This window comes from Euleptes europaea, chromosome 16 (assembly GCF_029931775.1).
Source record: "Euleptes europaea isolate rEulEur1 chromosome 16, rEulEur1.hap1, whole genome shotgun sequence".
In the NCBI taxonomy this organism is placed as follows: Eukaryota; Metazoa; Chordata; class Lepidosauria; order Squamata; family Sphaerodactylidae; genus Euleptes; species Euleptes europaea.
In genome coordinates, this window is record NC_079327.1 from 35,176,641 (window position 1) to 35,202,480 (window position 25,840).

Sequence of the window (25,840 nt, forward strand, 5' to 3'; positions counted from 1 at the left end):
TCTATCTATATTATTTACCTAATAAACTGCAAGCTAACCATTTCCACATTACCAGTTTGGCTGCTCATTCAATACCAATTTTACTTTATGCAGATAATGCAGCCCTTCTTTCCTGCTTGAGGGTGGGATTAAGACATCTTCTCCAACTTTTTGCCTCATATTGTCATGACAATCTGTTTTCTATTAATTATGCCAAATCAAAAATCATATGTTTTCAGAAATATCCATTATGAAGGAAAGTAAATAATTGGGTTCTGGATAAACATAGGACTGAGCAAGTGTCGAACTTCAACTACTTAGACTTTTATTTTGCCTCTTCCAATAAGTGGAAAACTCATTATTTTCATCTTCTTGAGTCTACTAAAGTACATTTAGCTGCAATTATGAGATTCTTTTATCATTCAGGAGGGCAATCTATTCCATTAGCTCTGGAAGCCTATAAGGCCATTTTCACATGGAATTTGCCTTTTTCACAGCTGCCACCTGGGTTGACATTTTCATCGATCTATCCACTACCACCCCAAGATACTTTCATGGTCTGTTGCTGCCAGCACAGATCCCATCAGTGTATATGTGAAATTGGGATTTTTTTGCCCCTATATTCATCACTTTACACTTGCTCACATTGAATCTCATTTGCCATTTTAATGTTCACTCTCCGGATTGGAGAGACCCGTTTGGAGGTCTTCACAGTCCATTTTTGTTTTCACCACCCTAAATAATTTGGTGTCATCTGCAAATTTGGTCACCTCAGTGTTCACCTCCAGCACCAGGTCATTGATGAACAGGTTGAAAAGCACCAGTCTCAACATAGATCCCTGAGAGACCTGTTAACCTCTTAAAGGTAGCAATGTGTAGAGTGTAGCATTGTTCCACTGAAAATCCATATGTTTGTGTGTGTGAAATGCCATCAAGTTGCAGTCAACTTATGGCAACCCCAGCAAGGGGCTTTCAAGGCAAGTGAGAAGCAGAAGTGGTTTGCCATTGCCTTCCCATGCAGAGTCTTCCTTGGTGGTCTCCCATCCAATTACCTACCCTGATTAGCTTCTGAGATCTGACAAGATCAGGCTATACCATGCCATCTTCATCCTGATTATCCATATATTACAGAAATATAAATTGGATGGGCTTCTATAAATGATTAACAGTTACCTTTAAGCATTCAGTTTAAAATCAAACTGTCTAATTCTATGGACAATTCTAGGAGTAAGAGATATAAAGGAAATCATACATAGAATTAAAAGGCATTATTATGGGGTACATCTTTGCATACTGGTGCAAATTTGGAGCCTAACAATGCTCTACAGTAGCTGTTAAATTAGATTACATTGGAAAGGATACTAAGGTGAGTTGAAATGTAATTTGTGCTTTCTTAATAAGTTTGTTGTTCACAGAATGGTTGCTATATAAGAATGTAAAACATTAAACATTCTCATTGTTATCAAAGTTATTCCCTATAGAGACTTTTTCTCTGTTAAGAGAAATTCATTAATTATCTTGGATAGATGGACTGTTATGTTACCTTGCTTTCTGCAGTTTCATTAATATAATAATGAACACATCTGCTTCCTTTGTTGAAAGATATACCCAAATTCAAGGTATTCCAAAGATGCTTGCATCTGTTATAAAGCATTGATTAACTCCACAGGCATGTACAGAAATGGAAGCATTATAGAATGTTCTCAGAACAATGAGTAAGGTTTGGTTCAACTTAGGTATGCAGAAGAATTCTTACTGTTTCATGGTTGAACTAAAATATTGGTGATTCTTTGGGGTTCTTTTAACCAATGAGTCAGAATTGCAGTTACAAACATGTTCAATTTATCGGCAAATTTTTGTCAGAAAAAATAGATATTAATTTTAGATATTTGGGGAATAAAAGTAGCTTCCCCCCCATGCAACTTGCTTGCCTAATTATGTTAATGATCTAGAATGGTTGGCTGATGATGTTTCCTCAGTGATTGTACACTAGGGTTGCCAACCTCCAGGTAGTAGCTGGAGATATCCTGCTATTACAACTGATCTCCAGCTGATAGAGATCAGTTCACCTGGAGAAAATGGCTGCTTTGGCAATTGAACTCTATGGCATTGAAGTCCCTCCCCTCCCCAAATCCCACCCTCCTCAGGCTCTGCCCCAAAAATCTCCCGTTGGTGGCGAAGAGGGACCTGGCAACCCTATTGTACACTGTTAGGAAATAAGTGTCCCAAGCTCCTGAAGGAAAGGGATTCAACTTTGGAAATGTTTGATTTAATGGAGAGCACTTTACAATCAGCATGGGATTTTCTATTAGTTAAACAATTTGTTGTCTTCTACAAACTTTGCTACTGAACTGTTTCACCTGACTCCAGATCATTTATGAAAAAAATTGGCTAGCTCTGTTTTCAGTACAAATACTTGAGGCTTCACCTATTTTCTTATCTTCTTTCTGAAAACCATTCCTCCTGTCTGCTTCCTGATTTTAACCAACTTCCAGTCTATAAGAGGTCCAGTCTTACTATCCCACAATTGCAATGTTTTCTTTGGTGTCTTTAATAAGGGGAATTTTGGCTTCATGTTCCTTTTAGAGTAATGAGAAAGCATGTAGAGATCAACACCTGTTTTTTTCAGAATTTTGGAATAAAAATGTAACCTAACCTGCAGTTCTTGTGGCTGACCAATACATAGATACGTTGATGATTTTATCTTTCCTCAACAATTGCAAATTGTTAGAAGATAATTCCCTGGAGGGAGTTCAGGCAATTTATCCATTAGTAGACATTACAATCTGTTGGAGAAATGCAAAATGTTAAACATGACAGCCATAAAACAGTAAATTAAAATTCAGAGAAATAACTGCATACATATTTTTAAAAATAGGTGGAAAGATAGACTCCTTAGACATTTGAAGCTTTGTGCATCAAGATCTTTAAAAAATCTAAAACCTCAAATCCTATTGAACTGATAATATCTTATTTATACTGATGTAAAAACTTTCACTGGACTTAATGATTAGGAGCCCCGTGGCGCATAGTGGTAAGTTGCAGTACTGCAGTCCAAGCTCTGTTCACGACCTGAGTTTGACCCCTACGAAAATCGGTTTCAGGTAGCTGGCTCAAGGTTGACTCAGCCTTCCATCCTTCCGAGGTCGGTAAAATGAGTACCCAGCTTGCTGGGGGTAAAGGGGAGATGACTGGGGAAGGCACTGGCAAACCACCCCGCAAACAAAGTCTGCCTAGTGAACATTGGGATGTGGTGTCACCCCATGGGTCAGGAATGACCTGGTGCTTGCACAGGAGACCTTTACGTTTTTTTAAAAAAATTCACTGGACTTAATGATTAGTTCCTATTTTATTTTTGCTTGAGTTCTTAAATTTCAACTTGCTATTTTAATTATACTCAAAGGCTTGTAGCAGATGAAATCTAACAAGTGTTATTAGGAGAATACATGATAGTAAGGGACTGACTGAGTTCTGATCTGAATTGCTTCCAGACTAGAGACCCCTCACTTGGCCTATAATATGCAGTGTAGCACAATTATGTCAGTAACCCAACAACATAGCCCTGGGGAGAAGAAGAGGAAAAGCACAGGAGAGACAGAAAGACCTCTTTCTATCCCTGCCATCTTTGCTGCTGGTGAAGAGGCAGCTGTTTTTGCAATCAGTAAAGAAACGTAGAGGCCCTGAAAATTAAAAGCAATTAGAGAGAGGGGGGGAGAGATTTTTTAAAAAAATGTATCAGATCTCTCTGGTAATGGTTGTCTCTCTTCCAATGCAAGCATGAAGGAATTATCCCATCACCAACTAAGACTAGGAATTTACCATGTGATGTGTAGAGTTGCCAACCTCCAGGTAGTAGCTGGAGATCTCCTGCTATTACAACTGATCTCTAGCCAATAGCGATCAGTTCACTTGGAGAAAATGTCCACTTTGGCAATTGGACTCTATGGCATTGAAATCCCTCCCCTCCCCAAACCCCACTAGGGTTGCCAGGTCCCTCTTTGCCACCGGTGGGAGATTTTTGGGGTGGGGCCTGAGCCACATGGAGAGTGGTGCTGTGTGCTAGGGTAGCAGCATACTAAAGGCACCATATGGAGGTCTCGTGATGAAAAGGCAGACTGGCCCTCACATTTACTGTGTTGTATGAATTCATGTTCCTTAAAGCCCTGACCTGGATGGCTCAGGCTAGCCTGATCTCGTCAGATCTCAGAAGCTAAGCAGGGTCAGCCCTGGTTAGTATTTGGATGGGAGACCACCAAGGAAGACCAGAGTTGCTGTGCAGAGGAAGGCACTGGCAAACCCCCTCTGTTAGTCTCTTGCCATGAAAACCCCAAAAGGGGTCGCCATAAGTCAGCTGTGACTTGACGGCACTTTACACACACACACACATGAACTCATGTGCCAGTTGACCTCCTCTCAACAGCTCTTGTTTTCTGTGCCATTCCTTAGGCCTATTTGGTCCCCTTTGGTATTCTCAGTCATGGACCAACCTTGGAGGATGGTTTATGACAGAACATAAGACAAAGCAACTTCACTGGGAGTCTTTAGAGAGAGAGAAAAACATGTAAAACAGTTCTTTTCAAGAAAGGTTTTTGTTGATTTATTCAAGAGCACAGTACTTTCTTCACTGTTGGAGAGGATTTTATGATATCGTGTGGCAACTTGATTCGTTCTTCAATGGATATTGTTTATTGTATGCTTTGGTGGCATTTTTTTTTGTTTACTTATTTGTTAAATTTATATCCTGCCCTCTATCTCTGCCAAAGCCGGGCTCAGGGCAGGATTTTATATTTTATACGGAAGCCCCCTTGAGCTCCCTTTGGGGACAGGGAATACAGGATATAATGTTGTTAAAATAATAAGTTCTCCCCAATCACACCACATGGACATGATACAGGAATTGATTGCTTCATACATTAATGCTGCATCGATTGTGTTCACAACTTCTTGGGTGGCCTACATTAGGGCATAGGACAAATTTCTTGGCACTTTCTCTAAAAGCACTCCATATAATAAATAAAAATTCTATCCTTTAAATTACATTCTGACATACATTGCTTGCAGGCTCAGCTCCATCCTGACATAGTGCAATATTAAGATTCTGGATGTCCAAAAAATGCCTCTGGGAACAGAGTACAATCTTTGTCACTTCAGTGCAGCTTGGGTTAGCAATCCGACTGATAATACACAGTGTAAAATCTCAAGTTTAATCTTTCTTATTGCTGTTGGAGAAACCTAGAGAAGGGAAATGAGCACAAATAAATCAAGCAACCAGCAGGCTAAGCACTGAGACAGAATTAAAGTTCTCATTTTTGCCAGCTGCCTTCTAGCATTGTTGCGTGCTGTTGAAACCAAGCAGGCTTCTTGCTTTTCAGAAAGTGCCTTCTGTGTTGCAGTAAGGAGAGATGACACACTTTGTGCTTGCCAAGGCTCTGATCTACTCACTGCTGGAATTCATTCATGTGAGGATCATTTCCATTCTAACAATGAACTTGGGGTACTTCAAAAAGAGTCTCACTTCCAGGTTTCAGTTTTGACGCAGTTACCAAAACTCAGCAGTTGGTGGAAGTGACTGTAAAGGCTTCAATTGTCTCTTTGACTACACTTCATATCGAAATAGGCTAAGTTCTTGAGGGCGGGGGAATGGTAAGCATCCCTTTAAACTTTATGTGTTACTAACTGAAGGGACACTAACATAGTGACATAACAACTCTCTCCGATAGTATCGTTTTTGAATCTGTGTTTGAATGGATAGCTGTGACAAAGGCCCCTTTCTGTCATCACCAATCTCCTATATGTCTGAGTGGTGTGTGTGCAGCTGACAGCCATTCAGGTCCATGGCATGCCAAAAGAACCAGATGGGATGAAGAATGCGGAAGAAAATCTGTATTACTTTCCGTTTGAGCCTCTGGAGAGAGATTGGAGAGGTCCTTTCTTATGTGACTGTGTTGTCTCAGAGCATGGCTTTGGGAGAAAGCAGGCCAATTTAGCAAATGTTTTAGGAGGAGACTGTGTTCATCTCAGAGTCTAGCTTCTGGGGAAAGCTGGCTAAAGATTTCTAAGAGGAGTTCACACCTATCCTGTGGGGTTCCTGAATCACTTCCAGAGTTTAAAAGCCTGGCCAATGATTGCTCCCTACACCCAGTAACTGTTGATTGAAAAATTGTAATTGAATGAGCCCGGCAAATGCTACGTGTTACATTTGTAAACAGTTTGAAGCCTCTTTTCGAAACATCCTTACTTCCCTATCCCAAGTCATGAATAGAGGTTAATGTTTGTTCCTCCCCCCCTGTTTTTTTTCATGTGCCATGTGAAACCCTAGGGAGGGCAAGGCATTTCTAGAATATAACCCAAGCAGTACCTGAGGGAGCTAAGAACTCTATTGTCATCATAACTGTAGCAGGAGCAATACTACTGTGGTAAATTCCCTCGTGTACTTAAATATATTTAGAAGCCGCTTGGGTTCAGTCTGTTACACGGAAGTTGGGATAGAGAACACACTGGTAAAACTTTACATCATGCTACTGTAGCATCATTTAAAACTCCAGCCTTTGCAATATGCCTCCTCCTACCAAGTGCCCCCTTCCCCTCCAACATGAGTCAGCACAGGACAGAGGTAGGGTAAGTGCTTCTTCCCTCAGTCCTATCTTCGCCGCTGTGGAGGCAGGAGGCATTTCCCTTCTAGCTCTTCTACTTTTCCTCAGATCATCTTCGCCGCTGTGGAGGCAGGAGGCATTTCCCTTCTAGCTCTTCTACTTTTCCTCAGATCATCATCTTCATCTTCAGCTCCCTCTGGTGGGTATTTTTCTTCCTTTTTCTGTTCTGTTGTTCTTCTTTGCTACAAAAAAAGATAAATTGCATTGACCGTGAAAGATTTTAGTCTTGAAGGCAGCCAAGCTCTGAGGGAGCACCTCGATGCCTCTCTTTGGCTGACTGCATTCTTCTGAGGCAACATGGCCCTATTGAAAAAAATGTTTCAAGTGCAGGACAAAAATGGCACAATCCAATGACCATGTCCGCTGCCTTACCTGTCTCCGTGAATCCCACAATGTTGAAGCTTGCTCCATATGCAGTCAATTTACCCCAAAACTCCTCCAAGAGAGGGCCACCCATTTGAATGACTTTCTTTTGGGAGAAACCTTTGGGGCTTCAGACAAACACCAACCTTTTTGTATGGGGTTGAAATTCTAGCAAAGGGCCTGCACTTCCTCCTTAGGTTTACTGCCCTCGGGTTTGACATCAGAGTGTTCTTGGCATTGAAACAACTCTCAGTTCGACACAGCTCTTATTCCCATAAGGAAGGCAATTTATTAATTTGTTTTTCCAGCCCCTGTAAAGGGTATGCAACCTTTGTCCAAACCATCTCATGTTGAGTAGTCACAGCAATCAGGCTAGCTTACTCTGCCTCAAAGGCAGTTTCCAATAAAAGCTTACTTTGCCAGGTCTCAGGCTTCTTCAACAGCATTCCTGGGTAATGTTTGGACTACATATGCAAGGCAGCCACCTGTTCCTTTCTGTTGACCTTCTTCAAGCATTATGCCATCAACATGGATTCTAGAAGGGATGCGGCTGTGGGAAAAGCAGTTCTACAATTGTTATTGTGCTGAGGATGCCACATACCCCTCCCTTGCTAATTGAGCTTGCTATTCTCCCATTTGAGACTGTACAGAAACCATGAAAACAGGGTTGAACTTACCCGTAACTGTTGTTCATTGAGTGATCTTCTATGCATGCACTCATCCCTCCCTCTTTTCCCTGCTGTGGGATCCTCTGCTATGTGGGTACTTCTCCATGACAGCAAAGGGAAGACTGAGGGAAGGAGCCATCTCCCCACCTCTGTCACATGCCAGTTTGAGCGGGAAAACTCCAGCTTGTGTCAGAGAGGAGAGGGAGCACTCCGAATCTTCTAGAAAGAGCTAGGAAGCTTTGGAATTGTTCTCCGTGGCAGGCCTGCACAAGCTTGGTCCAATGTGTGTCTGCCCAGAAGACCACTCAGTGAACATCAAAGATAAGTGCAGCCCTGTTGTCTGCCTGAGCTGATGGGCTTGGGGAGGTAAAAAAACTTCGAGATGCCTATTCCAGGCTATCTATTCTACTATCCATTCAACAGCTGAAATGAGAATTCATGACTGTTTGTAAAGCTGACAACACTTGCAGGCGTGGCCAGGATACAGTTAATGGTTAGAGTTTCACTTCTTAAAATATTCATGAGAAATGGACATCAGTTTTCATTCCACAAATGGTGTGCATGTATGTGATTGTGATATCACTGATACTATAGATACAACTGAACATCATGAAATTAGTATCAGACCCAAACAAAACATGTTAGTATGCAAATTTATCAATGTGGGGAAGACCCAGAATGGTGTTCTGGTTAAAGTTTTTAGATGGGATTAGGGAGACTTAGATTCAAATCCCTACCGATCCATGTAGGTTACCGGCTTACCTTGAGCTGGCTACTGATACAATCTCACCCTTACCTACCACACAGGGTTGCTATGGGATCACAATGGAAGAGGGAAGAGCTGTATGCACTGCCCTGAGCTTGGAGGAAAATCAGGATGAAACATTTAATAAATAGTCTTATTTGATAGGGATAAACCATGCATGCAAATCATGTGCCCAAAACTGGGAAATGTGCTACAAATGCAATGAAAAAATAAGGTATTAAAAGCAGGGGGAAAGCCGGCCGTGACCTTTGTTCTAAAGCTAGGGCTGTGTGAGATACTACCTTTGTTGCAGAGACGGATGGGCTGGGTGTTGCCTTAGTGAAATGTTGTGTAGGCAAGTGAACTCTCTACACAAATCTTGAGTGAACTCCAATCACCATCTTGGGCTTATTCAAAGCTAATTGCCTACTTGGAAGTTCCCAAAGGGGAAAAAATAGAAGTAAGTAGCAACCAGCTCTATTTAGGAAACAGACTGATGTGATCTCTGGGCGGGGGGTTTCATCTGCTTTTAGATGGGTTGACATGTTTACCTCTTTGAACAGTGGTATGCAAACTCTGGGATTTTGTTTTAAAGAAATGAGGCACAGTAGCTTTATGGGGTATAGTCATGATATACCCATTTGTGGAAGCCATTTTAACCTTTACCCTATGGATATATTTGAGAAGTGATATTTTATAAGCCTGCATTATGCTTTCCTGTTCCGCAGTAATATAGGTAATCAGGGCCTAATGTTTCAGACCTAATCCTGAAAGGAGTAATAGGTAATGTATATAAGTATAATTAACACATTAACAAGTACAGGGACCCGCTAAACATAAAGTATTACCATTTAATTTGCATTTCTAACTGTACTTGCAAGTCCTTAATTTCTCATTGTTGCTATTGTACTGAATGCTTTTTTGATGATGCATTGCCTTGATTTTATTGTCTGACTTTGTTTTTTTTTTAAATTAAAAGAAGAAATAATTGCCAGTGTGATCTAGAACTGGATTTGATTGTATTATTTCAAGCATAATGACAAGGGAGAAGCAGCTCTACATGGTCTCCAAATCCTTCAAAGAATATTCACATGTATGTTGATTAGTCTGAATGCAGATATAGTGTTAGTATTAAGGACTAAAGTTCCATTTCAATATGTAGTTTATTTTTTTACAATGACTATGATGTTCACTGATTGTCACAGAGGACTTTGCATTTTGTTCAGCCAGAAAATGATCTCCCAATAATCTTGATTCTTATTTATTTGTACTGTCAAAAAATCCCATTCATGCCCCCCAAGTCTATTCATCCTGCTTGACGTCACATATAATATAATCATATGCTCATATATTGTCACTCTCCTACACACACACCAAGGTAGTACTTTATAATATATTTGAATACATATAGTATTGTATTATTGCCATTTTCATGCTTTCACTAAAAGGGTAGAACTGAAAAAAATTGCTTATATTGGGGGCCATTGTTACCCCAATGTGTTCATGTTCCAGCTGCTACTAAGAACCAAGCCACATGAGCAATACATATATTGCTGTTGGAGAATGAAGTGTTGAATGTCCCTCCACAGTCCACAGTAAAATTCCTTCCTGCAGGCTGCATCACATTAACACACACAAAGAGAAAATAAACTGTTGTTAGCATTCCCACTGTTAATTAATTGTATACAGGCTCATTTGGAATCTCTCTCATTGGTACATGGAACAGGTTTTTATTTGATAAAAGAAAAGCACATTCATAGTTCAGGAGTTGGAGCTGGTACTTGTTCCTTTTCAACCCCATTCATTTCAATGTAGGGCTGTCAGGAAGGAAATCTTCATTCTTTAGATCTATTACTACATATGTTTTGAAAAATGTTTGTTGAAGGTTGATGGCCAGAGTCTGATTTGCCTATCTTTGATTTGGGCCTGGGAAACTATTGCACCCTGCTGACCCAACCGTAGAACCTGCCATGTTAAAAAATGTGAGCACCATGACACTTTTGTCACCCATATAATTTCAAATAAGCTTCTTGGCACTTCACAATACCACATCACCCAATAAAACCATGGCTGAATCTAAATCTTGGAAATCCAAGTCTAACACTCTGGCCATTTGACCATGACATCACATTTCTTCATAACTTCTCCTGTTTCATTCATTTTATTCTGTTTGGTAGTGGTGTGGTGTCCTGATCTTCTTAGCTTTCAACAAACTTCTGGGCAGAAATTCTTGCTAGAACTGTTAGATTTTCCTATTAGCAAACCTGTGTTTCTTAAAAGTAAAAGAGGAAAGTTCAGTTAGATACATACATACATTTACATACATACATTACATATATATACATACATGTATATATAGTATACATACATATATACATATATGTAGTATACATACATACATGTATATAGATGTTGATCTATAGAAAAACCACAGTTGTGTAATCATTTTGTTAAGAGCAACCAATTATCATAAATAGCAAGATTTCAAGCACATGCCAGTCATCTTATGCTGGATAAAAATAACTTAGACCTTCAATATGAAAGCAAAATCTTTTTGTATGTGTGTGTGTGTGTGTGTGTGTTCTCTGATAATGAATTTTTAAAATCACCCAACCCTAAGAACACATAGTTTATAAACTATCAGAAACCTTAGCAGTGAGATTTTTCTATAGATATTATCTTTGTATCTTCCTTCTCCAGTGGAATTAGTATGGATTAGGGTTGTGCAAAAATAAATCGTTAAATTTCAGGTTTGGGTTTATTGGGCCTGATTTTTTTTCAGGAAACCTGAAAAAAGCCAAATACCCATACTGGTAAATATGGGCATTTGGCTTATTTTCGGGTTTCCTGAAAAAAATCTGGCCCTTGGGGGTCATTTTTTTATTTATTCAGAGCTCCCAAATTCATAGCGTAGCTTGAATGGACCCTCCTTGCATGAACCCCAACGTTTGGTGAAGATTGAGTCAGAGGGTCTGATTCTATGGGGTTTGGAAGGTGTCACCCCCTCCTCCATAGAGAAATATTGCAAAGTTTGCAATGATTCTCTATGGAGAGGGGGCAACCCATTCTGGACCCCATAAAATCGGACCCCCCCCCTGACCCAATCTTCACCAAATGTTTGGGGGTCATGCAAGGAGAGTCCCTTCAAGCTACGCTGTGAATGGGGGGGCTCTACCTTGAAAAATGACCCCCAGGACCCAAAAAGCTAAAGCCGAATAGGAAATTTCAGAAAAAGCCGAGTAATTATTCGCCTTTTTCTGAAATTTCCTATTCGGCTTTAGCTTTCTCTCCAGGTTTGTGCATTCGGTAAACCTGAATTGGAAATTTACTGAAATGGCTAATTTTGGGTTTATTTTCAGCTCGGGTTTATCGATATGCACAAGCCTAGTGTGGATTCTAGAATTCAGTTTTGACAGGAAAGCTTCTTGGGAGATTTTAATGTCTGTGCTAATGTGGTGGAAAGTGCTGTAAAGTCACAGCTGATTTATGGTGACTTTGTAGGGTTTTCAGGGCAAGAGACATTCGGAGGTGGTTTGTCATTGCCTGCCTCTGCATGGGCTGAGTTTTGAGAGAACTGTTACTGGCCCAAGGTCACCCAGCAAGCTTCATGTGGAGGAGTGGGGAATTGAACCCGGTTCCTCAGATTAGAGTCTGCTGTTCTTAACCACTGCACTATGCTGGGTCTCAATAAATGATGTAAATAAATAAACAATGCTTTATAATTCCCCACATTTTCCCCCTTCAACAGGTGTCGTCTTTTTATAAAGTCTCTTCAAGCAGGATATGAAAGACTGGAATATTCTGGGAGTTGTAGTCTTTCAAACAGAGCTCTGCAAGTATATACCTGTATTGGAACACTACAGCTCCAGGAACTTCCTAGTGTCACTGGCTGTGAAACCAACTCATCGTGACTAGAACAGGGGGGGGAACAACTGCGGACAACCAGCACAATAAATCATGAACACATCTGAGTGTTGGAGTAAGAGATTCAGAATGGATAATCCAAGGAATAGAATGTACCTTGCACTGTGGGAACTTTAAAGCAAATTTTAAATTGGCTTCCATTATTCTGTTGCTGCTTGGCTGGATGTCTCTTGTTCAGTCTCAGAGCAAGAGAATCTGATTTTTTTTTAAAAAAATGCATGTATGTAAATGAATTAACATATGCAAATGACCAATGGCTGGTTTCCTTTCTTTTAAAGACTATAAAAATTTCAGGTGAATATAGTAAATATTTGAACATAGAATCTTTATGTTAACCACTCACATCTGTACAAAGAGAGAGCTTTATAGATAACTAAAATCTGTGTACAGTCATGTGAAGGGCAGCTATCAGTTGCACAGTTTCTGTGCATGCAGTCTGTATGTACGTTGTCATGACTATGCATAGGTTTAGTCATCTGTAAGAGGCTTCAGTTCTGTTATTTCCACACTAGTTGGCTGTCTTTCTTCACAAAATATCAAATAATTCTTTCAGTCCATCTGTGACAACAAACACTTTCTGTGAAATTATGAATATGTATTTAATATGGATAGAGCAACTGGCTTTAGAAATGTTTAGATATATGTCATATGTGCCAAATGAGTCTCTTGAGTTGGAAAAGCAGAACTGAAAAGCTCATTGCCCTTATGAGCATTATTGATCTCCAGCTATGACAAGGATATCGCTCATTTCTATCATTTGGGATTTAGGCTTCATTGTGAGACAATCCGGGCAGAAACAAGATATAGTCTAAATAATTTTGAATGGCATGGTCATGTCATGATGAATTTGCTGATGGGCTTCACATATTTGTATTTTATTATACTTTACAATTTTCTGTTGAATTTTAAACAGGTCCGGATTAATATAGTAGTAGTGTAAAGGACTGGGTCCTAAGATTTGTTGCTTTGTCTTATAGCATCTTGGATAAAAAGGTTTGGAAAAACCTTTTGGGTTGTTTCTGAACATCTTTCAATTTAATAGTTTTATCAATGTTGTTGGGTCTCAGTCAAAAAGATAATATTGCAGATTGTAGAGCTTTCCCACAAGCTCTTGATACACATATGCACCAATGTATCAAGCAGAAAAATGAGATACTAGCTATTAAATCTTGCATAGTGCCAGGAGAAATAGACCAAGCTAGCAAGTGAAACTGCATAAGGTGGACCCTTTCTGTCAATACATGGCAACCATGATGATAGAACATTGCATTGGGCTGGATCCAACAAGGTTTTTCACTGGTGAAAAAGGGAGGAAGAAATCTCATTTGACTACCCAAAAGGCTATGCAAAAGTCCTGTGGGACAGGGGTTGTAAACAGGAGGAGAATTGGCTGAGGCTGTGCAAAAATCTGGTGGGATCCCAACTTACATTATTTTAATACATTCATGTTGTGCTTAAGTTTGTGAGGGAATACATCTGTTCCTCTTGAAAGCAGGGTATCAACATGTGTATAGGCTATATCTTAAGGCTTATATGAACTGCAGAGAGTTTTCAATATATATGTTTTCAATTATACTTTCAACAATACAGACATTGTAAGAGTTTGGAACAACTCAGCTGTGACCAAACAAATGCATCAAACCCCAAGACAAGATACATACAAACATTCTTTATTTGTAATCATATATGAAATTGTAGCAAGACCAACAGCTTGGGGAGAGAGAAGAGAAGGGAAATCAACTGGGTTTCTGACCACCCCTCTCCTTCCAAATTTGCTGCATCTCAGCAAGTTTCCAGATTGGAAGACCAGATGACTTCCAACTAACCAACTGAGAGTCAGCTCTTGATTCCTGTCCTCCCCACAAAAAAATTTCCCCAACAGGAGATAGAAGCCAACTCCCAACAGATCCCTCATCAGCTGGGAGACAGCTTCTGATGGCCGCTAGTAGCCTCTTCCTACAAATACACAGAAACAGGTTGGAAATAGCTGAACATCCTGTTGATTAATTGGTTTCCTGATCACCACTGGTGAATGGGACACGAGCTGAATTGGCATGTGTTCGCACATTCCTAGTAGTTAGATTGTTGGGCTATGTCATGACTGAGCCCCAGCCGTGGTAGTAATGTAACCAACTGGGTTAGGTCAGTAAACTCCACAATCCTTAAAAGCTGAAAAAGTGTTATTGATAGTAAAAGGTTCAAAAATAGATTAAAACACAGTTACATAGGCGTAAGGTTCACTGGCAAGGAAAATAACAAAGTCTTAGCTGGCTGTAATATATTTACTAAGCTGTTGCATAGCGGCTGATCTTAAAGGCTCAAAAGACATAGTTTCAGGATGCAAAATAACTTGCTGGAGTTGAAGCATTGTGAAGGAAATTAGAACAGAAAGATAGATGGATCTCATGAGGCATAGCCTAACTTATTGTAAAGTGGACTCAGGTCAGATGACCCCTAACTCCCAATCAGGGTAGTTTCCAGGGAGAAGTCTCTAGAGCTGGTTTGAGCTGGAATAGCATTCTCAGGAGAAAAGAGTGATCTCATCTCCCTCCCATCTTCCCACAAATGTACTGACTCAATTAATTAAGATGGTAGGAGCCAGTGCCCTTGATGGTTCTGTTAGGATAACAAGCTGCAGGTGTTATTTGTCAGAACAGAGTGTTGGCTAGGCCTCTGGGAAACAACTGAAGCAAAAACTTAATCACACAAAATGGAGAATAATACCGATGTCAAGAACAAATGGTTCTTCTGTCTTCACAGGCTAGGCTCTGGGAGACCCAGGGTTCGAATCCCTCCTCGGACATGGAAGCTTGCTGGGTGATTTTGGGTCAGTCGCATACTGTCAGCTTAATGTATGTCATAATGTTGTTATGAGGATAATGGAGGACAGGCTGATGATGTCAACTGCTTTGGCACCCCATTGGGGAGAAAGGTTGTGCACAAATGAAATTAATTAATTAGTTATTTTCTAATCAGAGGTGCTGTAGCTTTCATCTGTCTGGAAAAGACGCCATCACTCAGTAATGATTCAATCATTGAGTCTGAAATCAAAGGTTCTCATATCATATCTCCTATATCTGGGGGGGAAATGTAGCATTTCTACATATTACTTAGAAATATTTTTGTGCGTTGCCAGATAGATTAAAGATTAATATACATATTAAGTAAAGCTGTTATTTCAATAATTTTATTAAGTGCCCAGATCATTGTTTTTATTTTTGTTTGTTTGTTTGTTTTTAAATTTTATTAGAAACAAAAAACAATGACAATAACAACTAAAAAAAGCAGACTTACTGACAGTTTGTAATTTAAAATACTATACACACACACACACACACACACACACACACACACACAGCTTATTTCTATGTCTTCATATTCATCATTACATCCTGACTGAGCGCAACACATTTCTCTTTCCCGCCCTTATTTATGAAATTCTCTGTTTTACTTATTGTATGTGACCATACCATATCCAATCTTATTGTATCTCTGTTTTTCTGATATGCTGTTAGCTTAATTAAAAAATGTATTTCTTTAACTTTAACCAGCCATTCCTCTATCTTTGGAGTTGATATTTGTTTCCAGTGACTGGCAAAGGTCGTTCTAGCCACAGTTATCATATGTAACACCATACAAAGTTGATCTTTAGCTAGATTAGGTACCAGATTTACCAAGAATATCTCGGGTTTATATGGAATATCAACCTCCATTCCAACCGTTAGACATTTCACTATTTCAGACCAAAATGATATAGCTCTCTCACATTTCCACCACATGTGTATAAAATCTGCTTGTTTTCTATCACAGTACCAACAGCTGTCATTTTCTGATTTATGGATTTTACTTAGTCTAAGTGGGGTGATATACCACATATATACCATCTTTATTAGATTTTCTCTCATTTGCATACTGACTGAAAGATCTAATCTCTTTGTGAAAATGTGTTCCCATTCTTGGTCACTTAATGCTCTGTCTAAGTAAGTGTTCCATTTATCCCGATATCCCGTTGTTTGATTTAATTTATCTTTAAGTATAATTGTATATATTTTTGAAGTTGGAGTTTTGTCTTGTAACATCAGCATCTCAAACTCTGATTTATCTCTAATTTTGGATATGTCATTTTCTTTTAGGTTATTCCAATACTTTTTTATTTGTAAATATTCTAAAAATGTAATATTAATTTCTTTTTTATCCATAATTTTACATAAAGGTTCTAAATTATTATTTATAATCCAATAATTATGTTCATTCTGTTTATCTTTATTCTTGTGGTAATAGGAATTCTGGGTTCTCAGCTAAGATATTCCATAAAAAGGAAGACATTGGGGAAATATCTGGAGCTAGGTTCTCTCTTAGTGCATCCCATTGCTTTAGAATGGTATTAATGTAATTATTATCTTTGTTGTAGAAATTTTTCCTATGTTTTTTTTTAACCCAAAGCCATCTATTTAGCGGGAATTTGACAAAGTCCTGCTTAATTATGATATATGGTTCCTTTTCATCATTTACTACCCATGATTTTAACCACTTTATCCTACCCACCTGATAATACATTAATAAATTTGGCATACCTATCGTGCCTTTGGTTCTAATCTCATATAGGTTATTGTTTCTAAATCTATTCTTTTTATTTTGCCAGATTAATCTATTACAAATCTTTTGCCATTCTTCAATAATTTTTTTCGGTATGTCTACAAATAAGTTATTAAAAATAAAATTCAATTTTGGCAAGATTATCATTTTAATTAGGTTGACTCGGCCTAAGAGAGAGAAATTCAAAGAGAGCCATTTCTGAAAACAATCCTTCAGTTCTTTTGCTATTTTTCCGCAGTTTAAATTTAAACATTTAGTTCTACCTTTACTTAACCATATTCCTAAATATTTAACATTATCAGCTTCTCTTAGATCTTCCCATAATTGTTTCTCCTTTTTGTTATTGGTATTTAAAAAAAGAGCTTCAGATTTATTTGCATTTAACTTGTATCCAGATATATTACTGAATTCTGCAATCACTTTTCTAACCTCTAATCCAGATTAATCTGCTTCAGTTAGGAAGAGCGCTATATCATCCGCATATAGGCTTAATTTAAATTCCTCATCTTTAATCTTTATACCTTTGATTTTATTATTATCTTTTATTGAGATTGCCAAGGGTTCTAGAGAGAGAGCATATAGGAGAGCTGACAAAGGGCAGCCTTGCCTAACGCCATTCATGATATCAAAACTTTCTGTTCCTTCTTCATTTTTCACCTGGACAAATGCATTAATCATGTACTATAAAAGTTAGACTATTATAAATTTTAACTCTGTTGGTTCACAAAATAAGATTTTTCCTTGAAGAATGTAGAGATGTTTGTATTATTAAAATAAAATTATAGTAACCAGTTCAATCACATCAGACAAAGTGTCAAATGTTGCTTCAACAACCCTGTTTTAAAAATGATTTTTGAATTAATGTACCCATCTAGCCGTACCATAAAAGGATAATGTTAGTGAAATCTTTTGCTCTGTCTTGGTACTTTCAGTGTGCCTGTTATTTGTCATTTCAATGTAACTATAAAAGCTTAGCTGAAGACTGCAGTCTAGATTTACACCATATTGCAAATTGCATTACAGAATTCAAAGAAGCATCAAATTGCAGCTTTTCCCCTTAAGGCAAACAGTACCCACACGGATGTTCTATTAAGGAAACTGTCTTTTGTGAGGAGCAAATACTGATTCAGACCCTAATGCTGTCTGCTCAAGTCAAATTTCCAGTGTCTGCCAGAATAATCTAAGGAATGTGAGGCTAAACTTTGAAAGGAATTTGAAAGTAAAGGTATAATTGGATACTTAACATTCTAAATGAAAAACCTAGGCTTCATTCTATGTGATCCTCAAAAGGCAATAAAAATAGCGTTTTTGTATGACCATGACTGACTGTAAAAAATTCATTTTCAATTGTGCCTGTTTGGAATCATATTTCTGTTTCCTTATATATATTTAGTTGATACAGTTTGAACGGTTTATGGAATCATATGGCAGGCATATATTATCATGGGAAAAGACAGTTGTGAGGCCCTTTACAGGTTACATTTTGCATGTTTTGTACCCAATCCCCATAGCCCCAGTCCAGATTTCCATACATGCACTAATATGTTTTGTAGAGCTCCTGTGTATATGTGTTTACCTGTTAATTATACCTGCCTCTGAAATACATGCCAAAGACCATATCAATACCTAACTCAATATGCACATTAGAATTTGTGGGCTACATGTTGGAAAAAGTAATGCATGGATTTGTACAAAGGGAGCTGTCAGGAGCTGTCTCAGATTGCCATGGATCTTTACAAATGGTTAATCTGGGGAAACAGGCCAGAATGTCACTTCCCCTGCCCAAAATGTTCCTTATGACTCTATGTTCGAACAGCCTGCAAGTTCTAGTGGAAATTAATGGTGGTGCGTGCTCGGTTTCCTCCCAAGTAGCCAGAGCAAATATTCCTGTTGAAAGTTGTGGCGGAACTTTGTTGAAAGTTGTGGGGGCACTACTGTTCGTGTTCTTGCAGGGGACAGTCTCCAGAGTGTGGGAATGTGTGATTTGGGGTGGTCTAAAGATTGTTTTAGGGTGCAGATGAGCCCCAATGTCTGTATGTGCATTGGTCCTGGGGGCACCCCACTTTGGAGCAGCTGACACAAGAACTGAACTTTGGACCAGGATCCAGCACATGTCCCCTTAGAGCGCAGAGTTACACAAATGTGGTTGTTTTTTTTTAATATATGGTGGTCCATACCTTATTTTGGGGTGCAGAGCTTCAATATTTGTGGTTGGATTCAGGAACTAGGAAATGCAAATAAGGAACTGGGAACTAGGGACGAACTGGGAACCAGCTTTAGCCTCCTATCATCCTGGAAGTATATGGGGCATCTCCAGGCTCCTATAAAAGCTGGTTGTGTTTGCTAGTGAGTGGAGGGATGCACATACCTTTTAATTTTGAGTTCTTTAATGTTCGAGGAGACCTGATTTGTCTATCCCTGACAGTACAATTCTTACACACTTATACTCTTTTAAGCCGATTGAAGAAACTCTGCCTATTGCACTGATAATTCTCTTCTTCCCCCCAAAAAGGCTATGGCTTGTTTTTAATCTTTTTTTATTAATTGCCTTGTTTCATTGTTGTAGTTGTAAGCCACGTAAAACAGGTCTCTAGAGAGGATATATGTGTCCAGCTGTTCTCCTAAATTTTAGACAATAGTTTTATACTTTTTTCACTCTGTTCGTTTTTAGTGTTTAGAAATTTTCCAATTAATTGCATTGTCCTCTGGTGTGTAAATTGTGTCAACTGTTGCTTAATTAATGATTAAATCCTTTGGGCGGGGGGGAGAAGGAAGTGAGGAAATCAAAGGATGGCCGTAATGTGCTTCCAGTTAAAACCAACATTTCCAAATTGCGAAATGTAGCCTGGAGCACTTATCCGTCTCTTTATTTGCTATTAGTTATGTTGGATCCAGACTAAATTAGCAATTTCCACCAATCTACCTTCCCCTCTTTCATTCCCAGGGTCCCTGAGGAGCAGCATTGGCGGAAATTGGTGAACTGCAGTGGTAGGGGAGGAGGCAGGAAAGTTTCTTTCTGCCACTGGAAAATTTAGACTGGACCCAGTCCATACATTGGGCAGTCTTTGTGAGCCCTAAGCATAAGAAAAGAATGTTCAAAACAGAAGTATAATCAGTATTAGTGCAGGTCAGGAAGAAAAAGCTTCTTAATCCAACCATCCTGAAGACAAGCATCAATACTGAGGTCTTTTTTTTTTTTTTTGGCCTAAGTTCTTGTAAATTGAGCATGTTTGGCAGCCAAAATTTCTTCCCTTGTTTGACAAGCACCTATTTGTACCATCGGAATTTGAGTAAGACCAATGAATGTGAGAAATGTTTGCAGCCCTACTTTGGGTGCATGGTGTACATGTTATGCATGCAATGAATTAACTGCAATTCCTCTCCAAATATATTTCTGAAGAATTTTACCACAGTTTACTTTCTTTTTGGTTTGGGTATTTTTACGATGATGTGAAATGATATTTCCTTCTATTTCAAGAGCTGCTTCCTGGACTTGGACCACACATTTAGGTTCATTTTTGTTGGTCTTTAAATGCTGTATTAGAGACAATTCTAAGAGCCTCACAAAAGACCGATAACTTCAACTAGATGTTTTGGGCTGGAACTTGAGTGAATCATCTTCTCGATAATTCTCTCTCTCTTCACTTAGGATGTCACTTCTAGTGTTTTCTGATGGAATTGCTACCCTTCCCAGAGTCTCCTGGGGCCTATGCAACCAGAGTTACAGAGGGAATCCACCTCAGATTAGACCAAGAATCAAGATAGGAATTAAGTGCAATAAATGCCATCTCAATATAAGACAGCCAGGTCTCCATGAGAAACTGGCACAAAGAGGGCTGCTCTTGTGACTTCATGGGATCTCTCCCAACACAGACCAAACTGAATGACCAATGCCTCTAGGACAATACACAAGCAACATCTCCCCTTTCTCCTTTCATCTGTAGGCATTGTGACACTTTTGTCTCCATCCCTCTTCTCTTAGCCTCCTTTTCATAACTCCCAAATCCGCTCTGCACCTCTCTCTTCTGCCCTCTCATTCCCTGCTTCAAGCCCTATGTATACCTCTTCCCCATTGACTTGCTACATTCCTTTTTCTTTCTCCTCTCTGTTCTTTTGTGATGACATCACAGCTACATCCATGAGGAGGTTCCATATGGATTAGCTGTACATATAGCTTAACTGACCACTTGCACTAGGAATTGATTTTTATATCTCTAAATTGCATGTCCCTTATTGCATTCCCAGTCTGTGTACTTTATTGTATTTCATTCTTTTCTGCCTTGTCCTCTTGTTTTTCTATCAGTGTTCAATAAAGATCAAAGTTATTCAATTTAAAGGTGCCTCTTTTTCACTGTTTCTCTCCTATATTTCCCCAAATATTATACCAAGTATGCACCTACATATACTCAGGCTTAAGATCCCAAATGTGAGTCAGGTATTCCTGTACATAGGCCACCCATCAACAACCCCACCTCATTTCTCTCTCTGTGTATAACAAAATGTTGTTCCTAACTGGATTATCAGCTTTTAGGCTGTGCCTACTATGTGCTTTTGTAGAAATGAAGTTGAATGACATATGGCCAGAATCAAGCCAAAGTTGTACATTTTTGAAACCCATTAATTTTAATGGAAGAAAGAAGAAAGTGGGTACCGAAGGTTGGGTGGAAAAGATAAAATCGTATAATAGAAAACTAGCGCCTTAAAATAAAAATATTTTTCTATTATACAATTTTAGCTTTTCCACCCAACCTTGGGTACCCAGCTTTTGTTTTTTTAGGTTGAGTTTCTCCCCCCCCCTTTTTTTTTTTTTTGCTCAGAAAGAAGAAAGTGTTCATAACTGTTCGGGTGAAATCAATGGTACTTAAACATGATCAGGCTGAATCATGACTATGGTTACTTCCAGGTCTTTTTGCACTTCTTCTCTTCCACACATACACAGCTACTGTCAAAAAGTCTAAACTGGTATAATATATCTGTGAGAAAAGAAGCCCTTGTTTCCTCTTAATGGAATAGCTAAAACAAAGGTCTTCCTGTTCAGCTAAACAAGTTCTGTACAATGTAACAATGCAGCAATTGCCAGGTCAGGTCAAGCTAGTTAAATGCCCTGTTTCAACCATTGTTCAAAACCATATAATTCCAGAAACATGATGACATTTGTGACATTTGTAAGTAATCTGTCCACGTAGGTGAAAGTTCTTTCTAAAATTAATTGTGAAGTTGGCCTGTATTGCTAACCATAACACTTTATTATTATTTGTAATTCCATCCCTAATAGTTATAAAATTGCTATATAACTACAAGTACTGTCACGTGCCAGATCCCATGGTAGGAGCTTGCCTTTACTGCCTTGCCCTCTACCCTGTCATTTAGAACACCTTTTTCCACATAATATAGTAGAAATGTGCTTTATTTAATGTGACAAAGCTTAGAAGGTAAGGTGTGAGTGTACCATATGAAAAACAAGCTTTGTCACTGAATAGGAAAAATTAATTTCAAGAAGAAAAGGTCTAGTTATTAGAGGATTAGATGACTTGACATTTCCAAATTTTTCAGGTGTACTTTTATTTTTTTGTACATTTTTATTTGGCTAAGGCTATAAATAGTTTAGTTTATGAATGTGAATTTGTGGAGTCGGGCTACAGAAACACCATCTGTACCTCTGAGACACTTGGGTATAAATATTCACACAGCAATTTTCCACATGAAACAAAATTCATACGGAAAATATACAGTACCAGTTTGGGTCTCCGTTGTATCTTTTCAAAAACCTGTTCATGTAGAAAAGATCAATTACCCCAACTGCTCTTGGCTTCTTCTTTTCTGGGACTTAACTCATTATCAGTAAACATATCATCAAGTTTGAGGCCCATTTGTAACTATAAAAAGAATTAGAAAATGAGTATAGAACAAAGACTGTTTATGTCTTCCACATCAATGTGTTATTCCATCTATTTCTGTATGAAATGTATAGAACATCTTTTATTTTCTACCCTAAACCTCAGTCTAGGCTTACCAGGTCTCGTAGATCCACTGGTGGGAGCTTTTCTTTGGCGCATGATGCGTACACGTGCCTGGTGCGACGCACCCACGTGCCTGGCGTGACGTGCGTGTGGGGCACAACATGGCTACATCACTTCCGGTTTTACCTGGAAGCGATGTGGACGCTCTATCATTCTTTGCTGAAACTCTATGATTTCCATAGAGTTTGGGCAGAGGCTGCTAGAGTGTCCACGTCACTTCCGGGTAAAACCAAAAGGGACATAGACGCGTAGCCCAGGCGCGCATGCGCGTGTTGCTCGTCGGCCTTCAGGTGGTCGGAGGGCAGCCCGGTGAATTGGCGGGATTTTACCCACCACCGGGCATTTGGAAACCCTACCTCAGTCCTAAACACACTGGCCCCATCTGGAGATTTTTTCGATGCAGCACTAGGCTGCTTGCCTCCAGGAAGATCTCTTCCTCATACCTAGCAGATGAATATTCTGTCAACTTTCAATAATGGTATTTTAGGAAGGAGAGAGAAGTTCCTGGTGTGGATTCAGGGCCTCCCAAAAGATTAATGGTGCTGTCACCATTAAGGCACTTCCCTGGCTCCTCTGGGTACTGCATGAAAGGGTTATCTTCACCATAATACCCTGCTCATGCACACAATCGGATCTGAAAGGCCAATTCACACTTGATCTGCTTCTATGCCCTAGAAGACATCACTGGGCTGGGGTAATATATCGGAAAAGAATACTATTAAAATTAATGATCTTTGAGGATTAGGCTTGCCAGGCCCTGTAGCTCCACCGGCAGGAGCTTTCTGGGTCCATGGCTGTAGCGTGCAGTGCGTCCACGTCACTTCCAGGTTCGTGGACGTTCTAGCGATCTCCGGCAAAACTCTATGGTTTCCATAGAGTTTTCTCTGAGATTCCCAGAGCATCCTCCCGCCACCACCGGGCACTTGGCAACCCTATTCAGGATTTTACCTGCCACCACCAGGCGCTTGGCAACCCTATTCAGGATAAAGATAATTTGTGTTCTGTGGCAATATGAATTTTTACTGTGGAAATAATAGCTTCAAACTTCAGGTGGAGAATGTGTTTTTGAGAGCTTCACGACCTTAAAAATTTCCTGCAGGAGTGGGCCTGGCCAGAACCATTCACATATTGTGTGTGTGTGTGTTAAGTGCCGTCAAGTCACTTCCGACTCATGGCGACCCTATGAATGAAAGTCCTCCAAAATGTCCTATCTTTGACAGCCTTGCTCAGATCTTGCAAATTGAAGGCTGTGGCTTCCTTTATTGAGTCAATCCATCTCTTGTTGGGTCTTCCTCTTTTCCTGCTGCCCTCAACTTTTCCTATCATGACGGTCTTTTCCAGTGACTCTTGTCGTCTCATGACGTGACCAAAATACGACAGCCTCAGTTTAGTCATTTTAGCTTCTAGGGTCAGTTCAGGCTTGATTTGATCTATAACCCACTGATTTGTTTTTTTGGCAGTTCACATATTCATATTCACATATTACATTTTATTTACTTGCAAAAAGTTCTTCTGAAAAAAAAGAAACTAGGGGAACATTCAAAATGTGATATACCTCCTGGAATCTGAAGGGATATACTCCACTCTACCACCTTTTCCTGTTGCCTGCGCAAACGAGGGCCTTATTCTGGTGGTGGAGAGTAGTCAGCATTCTGGCCAGCTTCTTCTCGTTTTGTATGCATGTAGTGCCTTTTACACAGATGGTTAGTGGCTTAATGTGATAAGAAGAATGATGCTTTTTAATTTGACAAATTTCTATCTCAGCCCTACAGCTTAGCAGATTTTTGAACAAAGCACCCTAGGTTTCCTATCAACTGCGAGAAGCAGAAGCATTAGTCTCTCTTATCAGACGCTGAGTGTCAGAAGCAATCAGAGCCTTCTCTTTTCAAAGAATCTTTAACCCACTCAGATTAGGTATCAACCATTCTCCCTGTCCTTGTAGACAGATACTACACTTCATCTTAGCCAAAAGGCCGAGAAGCGATCCTTGTAAAAACCAAAGCAAGCTCTGGTGTGCAAAGAAACTTTGGTACATGCAAAGATATATAAGTCCACTTTATGCTTTTAAGATTAAACTAGGCTGGGCAATCAATTCTTTTAAAATCAAGCCTGTGGGCTCTACTGTAAGGCACTGTGTAGGAATGCTGGTGCTCTCTTTATGATGTCCAAATGCCAGTGTGCAATTTAATAAAAAGATTTTTAAAAAGAGAAACAAAACAGAATATTAAGCATTAACAAATAGAAATAAAAAGTGACATAAACTATGTACAGATGAATGGATTTTCTGTGGAATTTTCATCTGTGTCATCAGACATCCTAGGTGAGTGCCTGGGTATAGTCAAACTGAAACTTTTTGTTTGTGCCCCCTACCCTGCCCAGCTGTATTCTTCTCCTTAATGCCTAGGGTTGCCAACCTCCAGGTGGTGCTGGATATCTCCCACTATTACAACTGATCTCCAGGCGACAGGAATCAGTTGCCCTGGAGAAAAAGGCTGCTTTGGCAGTTGGACTCTATGGCATTGAAGTCCCTCCCCTCCCCAAACCCTGCCCTCCTTAGGCTCCACCCCCAAAATCTCCAGGTATTTCCCAACTTGGAGCTGGCAACCCTATTAATACCAGTTTAATCAGGAGAATTTCCAAAACTAATTCCAGAGCAGGATCATCTGCATTTTATTGCAGCAATTATATCAACATTCTTTTTTGTATGGTGTTTTAACTCCTCTCTTATCTTGGGGTGGCTTGGTATTGTGGTTTTCCCCACCCCAGAGGGATGTTTACAGTTCACTATAGAGGGATTGGGTAAATGTGAAAAAGATAGGGTTACAGTATGGCTACAATTCTTAGTACACACCTGCAGAGGTACGTCTATGGAAATCAAAGGGATTTACTTCT

General features: G+C 39.4%; 1 protein-coding gene and 1 pseudogene across 1 annotated transcript in view; one reads left to right on the plus strand and one right to left on the minus strand.

Moving 5' to 3' along the window:
- The window catches only part of GABRG3 (gamma-aminobutyric acid type A receptor subunit gamma3), a 383,085-nt gene that overhangs the window by 276,800 nt on the left and 80,445 nt on the right, over positions 1-25,840 (plus strand). The window lies entirely within an intron of this gene.
- On the minus strand, positions 24,836-24,933 carry LOC130488521 (U2 spliceosomal RNA; annotated as a pseudogene).